Source organism: Aricia agestis, chromosome 1, assembly GCF_905147365.1.
Source record: "Aricia agestis chromosome 1, ilAriAges1.1, whole genome shotgun sequence".
NCBI lineage: Eukaryota > Metazoa > Arthropoda > Insecta > Lepidoptera > Lycaenidae > Aricia > Aricia agestis.
In genome coordinates, this window is record NC_056406.1 from 13,214,775 (window position 1) to 13,233,727 (window position 18,953).

An 18,953-nucleotide genomic window follows, 5' to 3' on the forward strand; every position below is an offset into this window, starting at 1 on the left:
ATGGAACGACAAGCATAGATTGGACACTGATGTGATGAAATAATTTAGAACATAATTTTATTAATTTAGTACAAATTGAAATTTATAATTATAACACAAAATGAAGGCTTAAATCTAGATTGAAAAAATATTGTGTTTTGTCATAATAATATTAAAATGTCTATTCAATCCACGTGAATGAGAATAAAAGAGTACAAGAGTAGGTTAAAGACAAAAGTATAATATTGTGCTGCCGGGTCCGTGAGTAATATTCAATAATAATAATTTCGGGCCTCATTATAAACGCCATTATCGTGAGTCGTAGCACCTGCTCGATTGCTACGAACTTATAAGTGCTATGGAGCTACGGAGCTACGGCGCTACGACCCTACGGTGCTACGAACAAAATAAAACCGACAACACAATTTCCTTGCAGGTGGCGTTGGCTGATTCGATCGTGTTTGCACCTTAACACGAAACCGCAAGGTTCGATTTCACGTAACAATCAGAAACAATGCTCGGTATACTTCGGATTATTACTCTTGATCCTATTATAATGAAGTTTGTGATACAAGACGGTAATTGCTCGGTTTATATGCCGAGTTTGGTTTGTATTGTTTTAGTAACTTTGACTAAGAAAGAGTTTGATACTTGGATGGTACTTACTGATTAGTCATTATGAGGTTTTCGTTTGTAGCAGACATAAGGGAGAGCCATGCTTCGGCACGAATGGGCCGGCTCGACCGGAGAAATACCACGTTCTCACCGAAAACCAGCGTGAAACAGCTTGCGCTGTGTTTCGCCGAGTGAGTGAGTTTACCGGTGGCCCAATCCCCTACCCTATTCCCATCCCTACCCTCCCCTATTCCCTTTCCATCTCCACCCTCCCCTATTACCTCCTAAAAGGCCGGCAACGCACCTGCAGCTCTTTTGATGCTGCGAGTGTCCATGGGCGACGGAAGTTGCTTTCCATCAGGTGACACGTTTGCTCGTTTGCCCCCTAATTATCATTAAAAAAAAAAAGTTATCGCGCAGTAGAAATTAATTGTTTTATAATTACTGAGTAATTTAATACGAATAAAGGTTCCAGCGAGCTGTAGTGATTTTCCATGGAAATATTAAATTTGCATCAATATTTTATTAAGAGGGGTTGTAAAGGGGATGAACGCTGAACTCAAAGTTCATTAATTATTATTATTGAGTTCGTATAATATTCATTCAAGTGATTTAAATATTATTTAATGTACCTAATTTATAAAGTACGGTGTGTGTAAGGAGATGTTACTTTTTTAATGCACTGAACCTTTAAATTACTTAACTTAGTCATCACAATTTATTACGATAGGGTACTTTATCAAGTGAAATCAGTAAATTGAATAGCAAAGTAAGAAATCAAATGGCTTTTTACATTACGCATCGCTATGTAACAATGAACTTGTGATGTATTATTGTCCAAAGCCTTTAGTCAAATGCTCCAACAGCTAAATGGGTTATCAACAATGTATAGGATTTAACATAACTCATTGCTTAAAACCGTAGAGATAGCGGGCACTTGCCACACCTTATGTCAACTCCCATACATTTTTGATACCTAACTTCGGTGTCCCAATTATCGTATATTTTGACTAAGTTTTTCTTTAGCAAAAGGTTCAATAAGCTGATTACTTACAAAAACCCCAATGAATGATACTTTTGAAAGATTCTTTTTTTTTAATGAAATAAGGTGGCAAACGAGCAAACGGGTCACCTGATGGAAAGCAACTTCCGTCGCCCATGGACACTCGCAGCATGAGAAGAGCTGCAAGTGCGTTGCCGGCCTTTTAAGAGGGAATAGGGTAATAGGGGAGGGTAGGGAAGGGAAGGGAAGGGAATAGTTGAGGGTAGGGAAGGGAATAGGGTAGGGGTAAGGGGATTGGGCCTCCGGTAAACTCACTCCCTCGGCGAAACACAGCGCAAGCGCTGTTTCACGCCGGTTTTCTGTGAGAACATGGTATTTATCCGGTCGAGCCGGCCCATTCGTGCCGAAGCATGGCTCTCCCAAGTATTTTGTACTCCCACGTAGATTCTGAAGCAAAATTGACACATCCTGCTCGGATATAAAGGGAATTATTCAAAGAGGATGTAATTCCACACCAAATACATCCGTTCACCGTTGTCATGGCGACGGAGGCTCCGTTGATCTATTTCCGACTGGAAATTCAATTGACAAGGAGAACATTGATTTTAAATCGCAAAATTAGGTTCATGCTCATAACACCTGGTGTAAACAGAGCTTTTTCTGCCATTTTTATGAAAAGAGAGGAAATATTGTGTAAAAATAACTAGACTAGCCTTCTCTATTAACTAGCCTGCAAGTCCGTTGCGCCAAAATTGGTTTGTCGCGTGGGAGCCGTTTAATATACTTTTCCGAGATAAAAATATCATATTACTAGCTGTCCCGGTGAACTTCGTGCCACTTTAAAACCTTCCCTGGACTTCTACGAATATTTTAAGACTAAAATCAGCCCAACCCGTACAGCAGTTTTCGTGTTTTAGCGCGACTAATACATTTGAAAATCCATTTTTATATATAAGTATAAGAAGATGTCCTTTTTCGGCTCTCAAAGTGTCTCCATAACAAACATCAGAGGTTTAAGCGAGAAAAGATAACGGACAGATAGACTGACACACTTTCGCATTTATAATATTAGTATGGATGGAACTCAGGAAGCATACCCAGGAAACTTAAATCTCGTACATCTGCAGTTATTGTTTTGCTTCCTTATTTACACTTAAATATTATACTTAGTAATGATAACGAATTGTTTTGTCCTATAAAATGTCACATTCATTATTATGATGCTACTAGCTGTCTCGGCAAACGTTTACTTGCCATATAAAGTATTTCGCCCGTATTATTTTATTGAAGTGACTAAATAAGTCAATATGTCACCATGGCAACGTCCATCGCTATCCCGTCGCACAAACAATGATCGCCGCCAGTCTCGAGTTGTAATAATTTACTATTATTTATTCAACAAATGCACTTATCAATTAAAAAGTACCCAGTAGCCGATTTTCAGACCTACTGAATATGCATATAAAATTTGGTAAAAATCAGTAATGCCGTTTTGGAGGAGTACGGCGACTAACATTGTGACACGAGAATTTCATATATAAGATATTATAAGATAAGATAACAAGATATAACTTAACAGTTAACACCCATAAGTAATTTGAGCAAAATACTGCACTGATAACAAAGAATAAACCCGAGATTAAAATGAAAACAAACAAAAAACAATTAGAAAGAAAAAACAATTTGATAAAACAAAAGCTCCTGGTCTAGTTGATCCTTCATCACGTAGTTGCCGTATTTATTGGCATTTTTATAGCCGAAGAGCGATAGCACTGAGCCACGTAAAATAGGATTTACTTTTCCTCGAGGGATCTTAACTTTGATAGATCCATGTTGTGTGGAGATATACAGTTTTCTTTTGAGATCTCTGGGAGGAATTTGCAAAATGCCTCGGTAAGCGATTCGGCTTCCAAGTGAAATGCCTGGAGTAACGAGAGCTAGGTCTGGTATTTTTTTCTTGACATTTAACAGTATTGACAATATTATTCACCTAGCCCAGTTCATTTACAAATTACAATACGAAATATACGCCCGACCATGTGGTGTGGTTGCGGTTGTCGTGTGGTTGTGGTACGTGTGGGTTGGCCCTAAAACTTAAAGATCTAATAATATTGTCGTAACTAAGCAAAGTGATTTTTGAGATATATTTAAAAATGATGTTGTTACGTTACTAAATAAAAACTTTCTTTACTCGGACAACTTTGTGATGCTATGTGCTAACTTAAAAAAAATTTAGTCCTCTATCAGAATAACTAAAAACCTTTTATTTATTTATTATACGTACCTATATTAAATAAAGTTTAATATATTCATATAAACATATTAAATATCTGGCCATCTGTAACATACCTATACTTACCTAAAACAATAATACGGTAAACATAAAAGAAAATATCAAAAATAAGGTTCGTTATTTTGTATGCGAGTTATCGCGCCTCGTTAGATCCCCTCGTTAGTGTACGACACAACATTCGAACACCTTCGTACTATCGGAGAAATGTATTCAGAGACGGCGGGCGTACGTTATTTGGTTGGGCTAGGCAACCAGCCGGGCACGACTGTCGACTAACATTGACTTGATATAACCCGACCAACTGATATGGGTGTGCGATCAGCCATGAAACAATTCCTCTGATGTTACTTCCTCTTTTTGACTTATTCTATCACCTAATAGACAACTATTATGTTTGGCCCTTCGCTTTATTTGCACAGAAATACGTGAAACATAAAATAGCAAAACTATTGTATAACTAAAATATACTAATACATATAGTATAAAAATTGTATGTTCTGTATTTAGGGGAAAAGAGACTGCTAGCCCTTACTACAGGTTTCCTAACCATTATAGGCGCTTCACCTCACTTGATTTTATGTAGTGTCTAATAAATTTTATTTTATTTATTTTTTTATAGTATAAAGGGGCTAATTTAAAATAATCGGCCAAGTGCGAGTCGGACTCGCGCACGAAGAGTTCCGTAACATTATAGAGCAAAACTAGGCCAAAAAATGTGTATTTTGTATGTATTATTTTTTTATTTTATTTTATTATTATCATTAAATATTAAATAACACTTATAACTAAGGACTTTCAGTAAAATTCAAGTACCTACCTGTTGTCTTTATTGATATAGAGCAAAAGAGGCCAAAAAAATTAAGAGGAGTCCACACCGCCCTTTTTTCCATACAAACGTTGTCCCCTGTTTCCTCCCTGGATAATGCTAGTAGAGTTATAATTTTTTTCCTGAATATCTACGGCCACTAATACGATGTCCCTATGTTTTCTTTTTTTTTAATAATTTAATTATTAAATAAGATATGAACGTTCAAAAACCCAAAAAAATGGCCAGATTTTCCGCTGTGTTCAAACGTCCAGAAAACAGATTTGGCTAGATTATACAAAAAAAGCAAAACATAGGAACACAGCTCAAGCCTTTTTTTAATCTTTAATGAAAAAAGTACTTAAATCGGTTAAGTTTTGGAGAAGGAATCAGGGGACAACGAATCGTTGATTTTCTGGATTTTCTGCAGTTGTCTCTATCGCGTTCTGCGGTATAGGCTTGAGGTAAGGGAGACAGCTATAGATATTACACGTGCTTTTTTTTCATTTATCTAGCCCCTGGTGTATCCTCTTAAGTTTGTTGTATGGGAAAATAAATATTAATTTTATTTTGTTTTTAGTTTTTTAGTTTGTTGTTATAGCGGCAACAGATATACATAATCTGTGAAAATTTCAACTCTCTACTTATTACCGTTCTTGAGTTACAGCCTGGAGACAGACAGACGGACGGACAGACATCGAAGTCTCAGTAATAGGGTCCCGTTTTTACCCTTTGGGTACGGAACCCTAAAAAAAGGCTGATAAAAGTACAAACAAATATTAGCTTCAAGCTCTACTAGTTTTATTTAATAGCCTACCGGTTGAAAGCCAAATGCCTACGGTAGCAAAAATTCACGAAATTGTATTCGCGTTTTCAAAAGCAAGAAACTGGCACGGTATTTTTTATTTTGCTTCAATACTCGAAATTCCTGTATTTCAACTGAACTGACCGTAAGCACCTTGTACATATAAATATTGTTCAATTTCTCTACACTCTAGTTTCCACGTGCTGAAATTTAATATAGGTAATAATAAATACTCTAAAACTACACCCGATCTCAAAAATCATGCCTAGGCTATCACTAAGACTGTTGCTACAAATATGCACTTTTCCCACTGCTGAAGTAAATGACGAAAATTTTTTTTAAGCAAATCTTAACTATGAAGATACACCGATGGTGTAGGGGCTACTGCTGCAGCCTGCCTTACAACCAATATTATATTAAAAGATGTATGATAAAGATAAATGATAATTAAGGGAGAACGATTGGGAATGATAAAATAAAACCGCTCCCTTTGATGGATAAATGATAACTGACTTTATTTTACGTAAATCGTAATACAAATGAATATGATCCGCGACATTACTGAATCTTAAAGTGTAAGCATATTAATTATGTACGGTTGGCAACAACCCGTACATCCTGCGCCCCCCGAAAGATGGCGACGTTGATATAAATTAAAAACTACATCATACAATGATACACTATAAACTACGTAATAAAAATTGTATAGAAGATAATATTTAAAAAATGTAAAAAGTATAAACATAAAATTGATATAAAAAGTGATAGGTAAAATTATATTATTATTGTTGAATATAAAAACAAAAGAGTAAATTATTTGCAAACACAATATTTATGTTATGATATAAGCATGATAGCTTTAGTCTTTCAATTCACTTAATCTAACAGAATGATTAAACATAGGGGAAGTGCTTTTATCGAGGCTTAGCACTGATTGTCTGATTTCACCAGATACATTTCGAACATTCGGGACACTCGAGAACACTTCACTAATTGCCTTTTTATTTAGCACATTCACATCACTAACACTAATACTGCGCTGGACTCCCGCGCCAGCGGCAGGGGCGGGGGCGGCAGCAGGGGCGGCGTCCGTGTCGCGCGTGCCGCGGGACGCCTCCCCGCCCGCCAGCTGGCGCCTCCGTCGAAGTCGGCGAAACACCAAGACACCGCCGATGATGATGAACAAGCTGACCATGATGTATCCCAGAGCATAATGATGGACATCGTGCACACTAAAGTCCATACTATTAGCTGATTGTTCCTTTATTTCTGATATCTGCGTTTTTAAAACTTCCAATTCACCTTCATGGTTTTCTAACTTAGGTATATCGATTGAGGAAGTGTTAATGATATTATTCAAGACGGAGGACTGGGGTATTTCGAGCTTTTGATTGATATCTAATCGGTTGCTAAAGTAGTTGTGGGAATAAATTGTAAAATCATCACCCTTCAAAATGCACATAGGACCTAAGCGAATGACTCCGTTGCCTATCAGTACCTGTGACGTAATCCCAGCTGGGCAAATCAGCCGGACACTGCATTGTTCGCAACAGATGTACAGCCATTCGTTATCTGCGTGTAATTTTATCCAGCGCTCTTTGCAACGCGATAGCTCCAACTTGCATAGCGGTAGGTCAGTATCGCCGTCGACAATGTTGACATCACAAATTGATTGTTTTATCTTCGTAGTATAAACAGGGCTATTAAGAAAGCATAAAACTTTCTCATTTGATAAATGCCGACATGATTGAAGATCCGATTCTGATAAAAGGATAAGGGAATCCTTGTTAATATTAAACCCGATGTAGGGAAATTTCGTAGTTAATTGATAGTACTTCTGATCTTTCTTCTTAGGTAAACTTATGATCTTGTCGAGCTCAAAAATTTCGTTGTTTAGTATAGGAATCTTGACCTCAGCAATAAGATATTTGTCTGTGACTCTCGCGGCAACTCTCAGTAGCTTATAAAGCTGAATGATATTTGAGCCGTCCGTCGGTAGCACGAGCTCCCTTTGCAAACGACCTGATATTATATTTATTTGATTTTGCAGTTGCTCCGGTGATAGAAAGTTTGTGCTGATATGACCTTGATTAATTTCAGTGAGAGTGGCAATGAGAGTATCCTGAATACGTCTAATTTTGGAAATGATGATATGAGCAACTAACGACGAAAAAGTGATATAAGTGGAACGTGATGAATATTGCTTAACTTGATACACTTCAGAAGCCAAATCCTTGATATGATTATCGATAAGAGAAAATTGCTTTTGCATGACATCCTCGTGCCTCTTCACTATGTTATACTCGGCCTCTATGACAAGAGTTTGGTTATGTAAAAGTGTTTGTAAATGACTCTCATTTTGCTGAATATGCTCTATGTCCTGCTGATACTGCGTGGCGAACCTTTTATCTAGGACACCAAATAAGGAGTTAGCAATGTAACCAACTCCATTAATTAACCCTCTCTTCTGTCTTCTGTTTAATTGATTTTTCAGCAGCTGATTAAAATGATCTATCTCATCAAGCTCGTGTTCCAGTTGCAAGGTAATAGATTGATAATCTTGAGAAGACCCATTCTCCTTTATGTGCTCAACATATTTTTTAATGGTTTCGAAGCTTTGCCAATATGTAGACATGTTATAAAAAATAATAAGAGTCCATTCGTCTCTTATATGTTGAAGGTCCGCGATTTTATCAAAATAAATGCTTTGATTTGTATTTACAGGCGTGATCATAAAATCCTTCTGAACTTGTTGCAAGCTCGGTGATAAAAGGAATGACATAAACATGAAAACAGTCATAAAAAAGTTTTTAAAGTTAATACGTCGAGGACGCCGAGACCTCGTGTTATCTGATTCTGGAGCAGGTATCTCGTGATTGATAGATGCTGGTGTTTGATCTTCTAATTCTCCAGGCAGTAATGGAACTAATTTGATAACTGGCCTCTTAATGATATTATTTTTTGTTTTCAGTGATACAACTCTGATCTGTCCGTCTCTTCCAGGGTAAAGTTCCAGCACCCGGCCCATGGCCCATTTACCAGGAGGTAAGTTTTCATCTTTAATTAATACAATGTCATCTATTTTGATATTCTTTCCTTCTTTCTTCCATTTAGATCTAACCTGTAGCTGCTGCAAATAATCAGACGACCAACACTTCCAAAACTGCTTATTGATAGATTGAACGAGTTGCCATCTCTTTGATAAACACATAGACTCAAGATATACTGACTAAATCGACGACACTTAACACATCGCCTCAATTCCCTCTTCACTGTAGATATTCCACTAATAATCCAATAGTTATTCCTGATATAAGCTAGTGTCAGTCGGGCTCCACCATGTAACGTAGTGATATGTGCTTTATCAATGATAAGAGAAGTAAATCTACTATGGTTACTTAGTATGATAGGATGCTTCGCGGTCCAGTTTATATGTGAGTTCTTCAAACGACCGCCAACTCTCAATAGTCCATTTTCGTCGATAAAAGGATTCAAACTTGATAATTTGCTATTTTGATGAACATGCCCTTTTGCCTTGATAAATGATAAATCCTCGCTAAAATCTATAGCTTGAATAGTTTTTATGATAATATTATAAGCATTGTTCATTTCCAGGAGTGACAATGTTTTTGCTGTGTCGGACGGTTTCCGACTTCGAGTGATGAAACGTAAAACCCATGCCACGGTTTTCGCAATAAAAGTTATAGAACTGTGATTACTTAACAATTCCAATATAAAGTCAACCTTATTGCAATGTAAGGCTGTGTTCACACTGTAAGAAACCTTTTTAACTTCAATATCAGGTTCTGCGTATGATGGTCTAAGAATTTGGTCAGGTTCAAAGGACGTGAGCCATTCCGGGCCTTCCCAATACAAACGATGGTCAGCCAACTTCTTGACTGATATTCCTCGTGTCGCACAATCTGACGGATTTCCTTCCGTTGGTACATAGTTCCAGTTTGACGATGGTACAATTTCCTTGATCTGTTGAACTCGGTTTGCGACAAATTGCTTCCATCTTGATTGATCGCCATGAATCCACCCTAACACGATCATTGAATCCGTCCATGCGTATATTTTGACATTCGTGCTAGGCAGGGTATTCTCCACCTTCCGAATCAGCTTTGATAAAAGTAGTGCACCTAATAATTCTAGTCGAGGCAGCGACAAGCTCTTGCTTAAAGGCGCTAATTTCGTTTTAGCAGTTATTAACCGTGATGTGCGCTCGCCTTTATAATTTGTTGCAACACAATATACGGTGCAAGCGTACGCTTTTGCTGATGCGTCGCTGAAACCATGTATTTGATACGTACATTGAAGGTTACCGATGCATCGTGGGATTTTTATGTTCTTGATATTTTTAAAATCAGTTCGTAATTCCGTCCACTCTTGATTGATATCACTTGATAACTTTTCATCCCACGATTCCACCGTCACCCATGCTTTTTGAAATAGTAACTTAGCCTTAATTGATAATGGTGATATCCAACCGATGGGGTCAAATAACTTAGAGATATCTGATAATAGTTCCCGTTTAGTATGATATTTAGGTTCCGATTCAAATTGATAATCATATGTAAACGTATCTGATGATGGATTCCACTTAAGGCCTAACGTTTTACGGGATTCCGAGCAACGAAACTCGTACGGATTATTTAATTGGTCGCATGATAAATCTTGTAGAAGCTGTGGCTCGTTGCTTGACCATTTGCGTAGATTCATGCCAGCTCCGCGTAAGATGCTTATCAACTGCTTCTGCACTTCCTTCGCCGTTTCTAGATCATTACAGCCTCCTAAATAGTCATCCATATAAAATCTATCTTTCAACGCGATTACACCCAAGGGGTACTTCGCAGCATCGTCCATAGCCAGCTGCTTCAACGTTCTCATTGCCAGGAACGGTGCTGCCTTCGTCCCGTACGTCACAGTTGTGAGACTATAATTTTGAAGAGGTGCATCACATGAGCTTCTCCAGACTACCGATTGAAGATTTTGATGAGCCTCTTGGACCAGGATTCTTCTGAACATCTTCTCCACATCAGATGTCATCGCAAATCTATATTGGCGCCAAGATATGATAAGAGCCTGCAGGTCGGCTTGTAAATTCGGGCCTTGCTCCATCACGTCATTTAAACTCAGACCTGATGATGTCTTGGATGAACCGTTGAAGACCACCCGTAATTTTGTAGAAGTGGAGTTTAAATTGAGTACGCCGTGATGGGGAAAATAATATGATGGACCCTCACCAGACTTGGTATATGGAACCATGTCTCCTAGTTCTTGATATTCCCTCATGAAATTCTTGTAGCTGTCCGAAAATACTTGATTTTGAGCCATTTTGCGCTCCAACTGATAAAATTGGGCAACTGCTTTCGGACGTGATGAACCAAGTTTTTCCTCAAAATTTGGTTTCATAGGAAGACATACTTCATACATGCCGTTTTCCAAACGTTTTGTAGTCGAAGCATATAAGTCTTCACAAAACTCTTCTCCGACTGATAGTGCTGATGACTGTTCGACTGAGATCTCCTCCATCTCCCAATACTTTGATAAATCTGATACATTATTGATAATCACGTGGCAGTTAAATGTCCTAACATTACCAGACAAAATCCAGCCTAGCCTGGTCTGCTGCGCAATAGGAGCCTGAGGTGGCCCTCTGATAAGTCCTCTCATTAATATTTGAGAATAGACGCTGGCATCTAATAATAAATCAATAGGACGGGAAATATTATAATCCGGATCCGCTAAGTTGATATGCTGCAAGTGTGACCATGATTTTTTAGTAAACGAAATATTTGGTAAATTATTTACAACACGTGAAATAATCATAGCTTGTGTCGTAAAGCCAAAGTCATCATAAATAGAGTGACATTCAATTTCCAGCAGTCCTTTGCTCTGCTTTGATCCGTAGCCTATTCCTGATACTGATGCATGATATTTATGCCGTCGGAGTCCTAGCATCTGTGCCGCATTTTCTGATATCAAAGAAATTTGAGACCCCTGATCCAAAAGTGCTCGAAGAGTGATAAGAGAGCCGTCAGCTGATAGAACCTTCAATAAAACTGTGGTCAACAAAATTTCTTCATTTTCTCCAGCGACGAAATTAACGTTATGCGGCTTAGTAACATGCTTAATGTCATTTTGGCTACTTTCAGGGCGAACTAATTTAGAACTGGAACTACCAGTATTTACAAAAGCCTCATGCAACAAAGAATTATGGTTACCCTGGCATTCCTTGCAACGCTTTGTAGAAATGCATGGATTATCAAAATGCTTGTATAGACAATTCCGACAAACTTGATGCTTCGCAATTGTTTGTAACTTCAACGCTGGTGTCATATTAATAAATCGCCTGCATTTAAATAAATCGTGATTAAAATAACATAATGGGCATTTCGTAGAACGAGTATGATAAGTTTTACCCTGATACTTTTCGCGACTAAAATTCCTTGCAGGTTGATACGATGATGTTGATGACCTTGGGTTGGTTACATGCTTCGATGTTGTAGGCGGAAAAACATCCCGCTCTTTTTTATGTATCGGTTCCAACGCAATAAACTTCGACTCTAAAAATGTGATAAATTCTGCTAACTCAGGTAATTCTCGCGGCGCCTTTCTGGCTTCCTTGTAATCTTTTAACGTTTCGACGTCTAGCTTTTTTGATAAAAGATGAACAAGCAAGGGATCCCATGTATTAGTGTCCACCCCCAGGTTGTGAATGGCGTGGATGCACTCGACGGACGTGTCATGTAATTTTTTAATTTCATAGGCCGACTGCTTCTGAAGACTCGGCTGATTTATCAGCGTCTCAATTTGGTTGGTGAATAAAAGCTGCTTATTGTCATACCTATGAACTAAAATATCCCAGGCTGTTAAATAATTTTCAGATGATATATGCAGGTGCTGGATCAATCGCTCGGCTTCTCCTCTTAACTTCCCTTTTAGGTGCTGCATTTTCTGGGCGTTCGTCAGCGAGCTATTATTATGTATAGCTTCACTGAATAAATCAAAGAACGTGGGCCACTGAGAGTATTTACCGGTGAAGATAGGTATCTCCAGCTGCGGCGTTGATTGCTGGGTGTGAGCCGTAGATGATAACTTTCTATGGAGCGTCCGCTTGATATTCTTGTACTCCTTCTCGTAGGTGCTATATTCTTCTTCGTATTCTAAATCAGAACCTTGCAAAAAGTCATCTAATTCTAAATGCTGCGTGTCAATAACATTCCAACGACTTTTCAGATTTCGGAGCTCCTCTTCTATCTCCCACTTCTCAGCGATTTCTTCAATATTGATGCTATTGATTAAGCGGCTCAATGCTCGGAAATTAGTGCGCTGCTTTGATAGTAATTCCTGAATTCTTTCAGGCGGAGCCGTCGAAGATTTATCTTCTTTGGGCTGATAGGTGGACAAAGTGTGCTTTAGGGTATGATAAATGCTTTCCATCTTCCCGAAATGATTTTCCGTAAAATATGGATTATTTTTGTCTGAACTACCTAACAGAAGCTCGTTATTCTGCTTAAATTCTACCCACAGTTCCTCGAGAGTGCTAAGTCTTCTTTGAATATATTCCTGAGTTTTTCTACTCGCGGAATCCTTTCCGAAATTTACTTTGATACTATTAATCGCCTTGATAATTTCAACTTGCCGTTCAAACATATTTTCCATCATGATAAATCAGAAATAAAATTATATGATAAAAAGGAACAATCTTACTTGAGTCAGCTGTGCTCGGGATACGAAACAGCAAACCTGCGAGCTGCGACGTCACGATGATGACGATCAGCGATGATGAGCAGACCTCCCGGCCCGCGAAATGATGATAGCACCACACAAACACTCCACCAATTCACATACAGTACAGTACACCAAAGTTTGAGCTTTGCAAAAAGTCACTGATACATAAAAGTCTTGATAAAATATAATTAGAAAGCTCAAAATAAAGTCCACACACTCGCGCCGAAATATTATGATAAAAGTCCTGATAAAAAATTTATTTTCGAAGGACCAAAAAAAATATAGGTGTAGGGGCTACTGCTGCAGCCTGCCTTACAACCAATATTATATTAAAAGATGTATGATAAAGATAAATGATAATTAAGGGAGAACGATTGGGAATGATAAAATAAAACCGCTCCCTTTGATGGATAAATGATAACTGACTTTATTTTACGTAAATCGTAATACAAATGAATATGATCCGCGACATTACTGAATCTTAAAGTGTAAGCATATTAATTATGTACGGTTGGCAACAACCCGTACAGATGGTATCTTAACTTGTTAGTTTAATTTTAAAATATAAACTGAAAAAACATTTTCAAAGAGATGCCTAAAATAAAAGGTATTTTAAAACATATATATCATTTAAAATAGCACTCGAGCGTCGACAGCGGAAAACAATATGAGATGGACTGAATGTATGTTTTGAATTTAAAATGTGCTTTCCTAAATAAAGCTAACGGAACAGCGGAAATGCATCGCCGATGCCACGCTCGCTGGAGTATCGAATACGGTGACATGACGCTGAAATGCTTTTATTTAATAATATCTGAATTATTTATTTAATACTTGTAATTAGTCATCTAGATATGCCAGTAATTGGCGCGTGCCGACAAGCGCGTTTTCTGTGCCTTTTTTGCGCGTTTTTTGCTGCAGCATTTGAGAAAACACAATATGACCTGAATCCACAGCGCAGAAAACGCGCACGTCTGGACGCGTCTTTACAATTTAGCAATATTTAAAGATCTACTAAATTGTTTTCCCTCATGAATACATACAGTAATCTCATGTCCAAAAATCTCTAAAATGATATTATCCTCTATGTTTATTCTGTTAAAAAAATATAAAGAAAAAGTAAACAAAATACAAAGACGATCTGAAAGGGGTGATGGACGTGCGAGTTAGTACGCAGACTTATGGCTCGACGATCTTAATCGCCTGTGCTTCAGTAAAGAGCCGCGAGCCTGGGAGCATGGTAACCAGTGAGAGCGATTCTCGTGTGTCACCGACGCGAGCCGAGTAAGTTCGCAAACTTAAAACCCGCGTACTTTAAGTTCGTACGTCTATCAGGCACTTAAGTACAAAAAATAGCAACTTAAATATATTTTTTTTTTATTAAATAAGGGGGCAAACGAGCAAACGGGTCACCTGATGGTAAGCAACTACCGTCGCCCATGGACACTCGCAACATCAGAAGAGCTGCAGATGCGTTGCCGGCCTTAAGGATACTGAAAGGATAATAATGAAAGGATACCTAAATATTTACTCTTGAATTCAATGTAAAAATTCTTATTAAATTAATAATATAACTGGTAAAGAATTGAAAACTTCAAGGTAAAGAGTGATAAGAATAATATTTTGTAAAAGACAGATAAGGGACTAAAATAAACTTTGATAGGCACAGCCAAATTCTCCGAACTAATAAATGAAAATCGAGGAATGAACAGGAATATTTCGAGTAAAATACGCTTCTCGCCACTGATAAAATCTGAAATATAAAATTTATTACAGTCTTATTCGTAGCAGTCTACACATTAAAAATATAATCGACATTTAGAAATGTAATTTTATGTAAGTTTATGACGGAGATAGGTAGTAATAGGTAGTTTAAAGAGGTATTAATAATTATTATAAAATATTATCCCTTCAAAATTATTTTCCATTTTTAGGGGTTCGTACCCTAAGGGTAAAAATGGGACCGTATTACTAAGACTTCGTTGTCTGTCCGTCTGTCTGTCTCCAGGCTGTAACTCAAGAACTTTAATAGCTAGAGAGATTAAATTTTCATAGATTGTGTATTTCCATTGCCGCTATAACAACAAATACAAAAAAAATAAATTATGTTTTTTTTCACATACAACAAACGTGATCTTTTTTGCCATTTTTTGCTCGATATAAATGATGGCAATAGATAGGCACCTGAAATATTCAAAAATACCCAATTATGTTTATACTTTAATATTTTAATAATAAAATTTAAATAAAATAAATAATTAATAATTAATCCCATACAAGAAACACATTTTTTTCCTATTTTTGTTCTATAATGGTACGGAACCGTTCGTGCGCGAGTCCAAGTCGCACTTGGCCGATTATTTTTTTATAAAACTGAGAAGAAATTGTCGTAGGTATTAATTATTTTGAACAAATCAAAAACATGTCATAATATTTTTATTTTGCTTTCGTTATTTTAATTGTCATTGGACGTATAATTATAATTGGCATTTTGTTTTTTGTGTCGTCATAGAATCATGCTTATTCAAATATTTTACACGTAGGTACTGATTATTCATTGTCTTTGCACGAAATAGGCGCTTTCGCAGCTAGCTAAGCCAATTTTGATGATACTTGGTGGATACCTATAGTATAGTGGATTACGGGAAAGGATATTATAAAATACTAGCCAGCAATATTTCCGGACCAATTCGACTTGCTAACCTTCAAGAAAAGATCATAGTCCTTCTTAGGGTCAATTCAGGCGTTGCGAGGCGCGGCGCGTTGCGGTCTGAATTAACCCTTAAAAGGCCGGCAATGCACCTGCAACGCTTCTGATGCTGCGACCGTCCTTAGGCGGCGGTATTTGATGCTTTACATCAAGTGACCTATTTGCTCATTTGCCGCCTTAATTAAAAAAAAGTTTTTTTAAATTAAGAAACATATTTTACAATTTACACGAGCCGAGTCGAACGCAACTTCTAGTGTAGAATAAGTAGGTAATAACGACGAATCACCTATTCCACGTTGGTATTTGCTATTTCAACTTTAATAAACTTTCGTCTTATATTCAAATTGTCGATGTCGTCGCCGCAAAACGACCGATATCTTATTTTTTATTCATGAAGGTTTTTCACGAGTTGAGGTAGTTACAGACTATAACTATGGCATACAACTTAGTATAATAGCAGGTTTACATGATTCCAGTCCAGCGCTGTAATAATAATAATGTAAACAGGCACTGGAATTTACTAAATTACATTCCAGTGCATTCCATTACCCGTTTACATTATGCCATTACTGGATTGGATTAATGACCATAATATAAATTGTATGGAAATTGGCATTAAAAACTATAGCATAAGTTACAGTGAAAATGCTCTTACTGAAAACGAATAAACTAAAACTACAAACGAATGGTAATAAAATATAATTTTTTCTCTTTTTTCATCATAAACCTCTTAACTTTTATCAGGAATCTGCACCCTCTATCGGTTGTATCACGGGGAGTGCTCTGAGGAATTGTTCGGAATCATACCACCTGCAACTTTTCGCTATCGTCCCACGCGAAAAACATACCATCCTCATCACCTTGATGAGTGCCAGTCTTCCACAGTGCGTTTTTCGCGTAACTTTCTGCCGCGCACTGTAAAACTCTGGAATGAACTGTCACCAGCAGTATTTCCGGACCGATACGACCTGCAAACCTTCAAGAAAAGAGCGTATTCCCTCTTAAAAGGCCGGCAACGCACCTGCAGCTCTTCTGATGTTGCGAGTGTCCATGGGCGACGGTAGTTGCTTACCATCAGGTGACCCGTTTGCTCGTTTGCCCCCTTATTTAATAAAAAAAAAAAGGAATCGCACCAGCTCATTAGGTAAAAATTTAATAGGCTACTTGCTATTAAGACCTATGTAACGAAAAAACAACTAATTTTAAAAATGACATACAACATACAAATGGCAAACCTAAACTTGCTTAATCCTCTTTATCTTGTATACAAACTTTGTATAGATACGTCCACGTGCGCATACCCTTATCGTCTCGTTTGAAATCGACGACCATTCGGAATTGTGTCACGTCCCGAACGTAAATGGGTATCGACAAAAATGAAAAGGCGGAGAATAAAATGCTTGAGTTAGAATTATTAGTGGGAATTGCAGATTTTGCCAATAACATTTCATTTGAGGCGGAAAGAATTCACTTCACATTCAGAGGGCTGTTTGAAAAGTTCTGGGCCTAACATACTTCTGCGTGTCTTACAAACGTATAACTTATACCATAATAGGGCCATTATTACCTAGATTAAAACCCCCGCCTTTTGTACATTGCTTCATTAGAAAAAAATTTTTCAACAACCATCTGCGCCAAGTCAGTAGAAATTTGAAGGCGCGCGTATTCAAACAGTTCCGCTATTATTGCAAAGTCTAATAAAATTAAATTGTGAACACGGAATCAGTCTTTGTCATTTTTAACAAGTTTTGTATATCTTTACAGACATATTATGTAATGATTTTAAAAAGACTCAACAGTTAAAATAAAAAATATAGGTATTTAAAGATGAGTCTACCCCAGTTGCTAAAAATCGTTCATTTTCAAAGAACACCCCTAAAATAAAATGAAAATATTCTAATATAATTGATAATTGATAAAAGAAAGAAAGATAAACAAGGTTTTAAAAAATAGCATTACTTTTGTTTTATAATATCCTAAAGATAAAAATAAAATACTTATGTCTTTGAAAAACCGGTGCCGCGTTTTCCGACAGAAGTATCAGGCAGCTCGAAAGTTAAATTGTTTTTTTTTTTTAATATTTGTACTAAAGAGATTCAAATTATATTCATTTTATAATTTTAACTTATTCATTAGTTTAATTTTATAAACATCACGCCAAATAATAGCCTAATATTTTAATAAATAATTATAAGATTAGGCATTAAGGAATAAACTCTACAAAATTACTTTTATATTCTAAAATAACAGTACATTTTAAAAGGGAAATAGTTATTTACTAGGTCTTTAACATAAAAAAATTTGCAGTAGGGCATTACGAACATGATGATCGGATTGTTGTTAATTGGGAGTTGGGACACCACAGATGCTCACACACCTGCCTTGGAAGGCTGTCTGTAAAATTATTACCTGCAGGGACGGAAATATTCACATTACAACGAGACATAGTCGATCTCGGTGATCATTTTGTTAGACTTTTTAATCAACTTTAGATTGTAATTTTAATTTAAAATTGAAAAAATCACCTCTAATCATTTCAGTACGAAAATTCTCAAAGCGGAGAATTTATGAAACAGCCCTAGTAGCTTTTTTTTATGAAATAAGGGGGCAAACGAGCAAATGGGTCACCTGATGGAAAGCAACTTCCGTCGCCCATGGACACTCGCAGCATCAGAAGAGCTGCAGGTGCGTTGCCGGCCTTTTAAGAGGGAATCAGGTAATAGGGGAGGGTAGGGATGGGACGGGAAGGGAATAGGGGAGAGTAGAGAAGGGAAAAGGGCAGGGGATTGGGCCTTCGTTAAACTCACTCACTCGGCGAAACACAGCGCAAGCGCTGTTTCACGCCGGTTTTCTGTGAGAACGTGGTATTTCTCCGGTCGAGCCGGCCCATTCGTGCCGAAGCATGTCTCTCCCACGTATAGATATGAATAAAAATACGAAAATACTTGAATATTTATAAAATTTATAACATGAAAATGTCTAACTTAAGGCAACGAGCGCTTTAAT

General features: G+C 37.2%; 1 protein-coding gene across 4 annotated transcripts in view; it reads left to right on the forward strand.

The window, feature by feature from the left end:
- The window catches only part of LOC121733398 (calcium/calmodulin-dependent 3',5'-cyclic nucleotide phosphodiesterase 1-like), a 366,803-nt gene that overhangs the window by 299,008 nt on the left and 48,842 nt on the right, over positions 1-18,953 (forward strand). The window lies entirely within an intron of this gene.